The sequence below is a fragment of the Suricata suricatta genome, chromosome 1 (genome assembly GCF_006229205.1).
Source record: "Suricata suricatta isolate VVHF042 chromosome 1, meerkat_22Aug2017_6uvM2_HiC, whole genome shotgun sequence".
NCBI classification, from domain to species: domain Eukaryota; kingdom Metazoa; phylum Chordata; class Mammalia; order Carnivora; family Herpestidae; genus Suricata; species Suricata suricatta.
The window spans coordinates 1,182,579-1,184,274 of NC_043700.1; positions in this window are offsets into that span (position 1 = coordinate 1,182,579).

The following is a 1,696-nucleotide window of genomic DNA, read 5'->3' on the forward strand; positions in this document are numbered from 1 at the left end:
CAGAAGGGGACCGCGAAGCGGAGGCTTGGCGGCGGCAGGGCCTCCCCGCAGGAGGCAGAGAGCGGCTCGGAGGTGGGTCTGGGCGAGGAACGGGGTGAGGCCAACCTCAGGGCCGGGGGCGGAGGCGGCGGCCCGGGCGCTAGCGGGCGGTGGGGGTGGGGGCAACCTGAAAAGCGAGAATCCGGGTACCGTAGTGAGAACACTGCGTAGGGCGGGGACTAGAGAAATCAAAGAGAGACCTGGAGAGGAAATCCGCGAAGGGGCGGGGCCGGCACTGGTCGTAATGCGCGTGGGGCGGGTCTAGGGAAGGTGAGCCGAGCGGGGCCTGGGCCGGACGCCGAGGCCGTGGGGCGGGGCCTGGAAGGGTGAGTGGGGACCGGGCGACCGCAGGAGGGCGGGGCCGATGCAGGGCTCACCCAGCGTTGGGCGGGGCCAAGAGAGGGAGAGCCGGGAGGGTACGTAAGCGAAGGGGGTGCCTAGCAGGGGAGCAGAGACCGGGAGGTGACGTCCGCGGACAGTCCGGGCTGGTGCCGGGCGTAACCAGCCTGGGGCGTGGCGTGGGGAAGGTGAACAGAGACCGAGAAGGGGATGTCAGATGAAGGCAGGGTCCGTTTAGGACGTGGCTAGCGTGGGAAGGGGCCTAGGAAACGTGAGCGCAAAGAAGGGACTAGGACGACCACTGAGGCTGGTGTAGGACGTGGCGAGCGTGGGGCGGGGCCTAGCGAAGGTGAGCGGGAACGGGACAAAAGACGGGGGGCAGGGCCAGTGAGGACGTGGGCTGCGTGAGACGGGGACTAGGGAGGTTGGACTCAGACCAGAAAAAAGACAGAGGCGAGGGGCGGGGCCGATCTGAGACGCGTGCAGAACGAGGCGGGGCCTAGAGAGGATTAGGGGGAAACGGGGGTCAACGGAGGGGCGGAGCCGGTGCAAGACGTACGCAGCGTGGGGAGCGTCTTAGAGAAGCTGAGTTGAGACAAGGAGGGAACGTCTGCTGAAGGACAGGTCTGTTTGGGGTGTGGCTAGCGTGAGAAGGGACCAAGGGACAGTGAGCAGGAAGAAAGTCCGGGGCATCCACTGAGGGGCGGGGCTGGTAGAGGACGTGACGAAGGGGGGCGGGGCCTAGGGCGGGTGAGCGGGAACCGGACAAAAGCCGAGGGGCAGGGCCGATGTGTGACGTGGCCAGCCATGGGGCGCGGCCTAAGGAGGGTTGGCGGGGATGGGGCGTCAGCCGTGAGGCGGCCATGGCGTAGGTCGTGGTCACCGTGAGGCGGGGCCTAGGGAAGGTGAACGGAGTCCCAAGACGCGGCTCAGCGACCGGCAGGGCCCAAGGAAGGTGAGCGAAGAGCGGAACGGCCGCTGAGCTGAGGGGCTGGAGCTGAAGAGGCCACGTTGGGGCGGTGCCAAGGAGGGCGAGCGGAGGCGGGCGACTTGGGGCGGAGCCCCGCCCCCGCCCGCTCCGCCTTTCCGCTTCGGCTTCTTGTGTCCCACGCGCCCGCGGGCCAGCGGCTCTGACTGGTCTGTCTGGAGTTTGGGGTGTTTGAGGGAGCCGACTGCTGCCTCCCTACCCGCAGTGACTGTTTCGGGCAGTGCCAGGTGAGACTCAGAGCCCCGGGGCCTCTTACACCGAACGCGCCGATGTGTCCCCGTTAGGGTGACAGGTGTGTGTACAGGCCTCGTTGGCTGCACACGCCGGGCT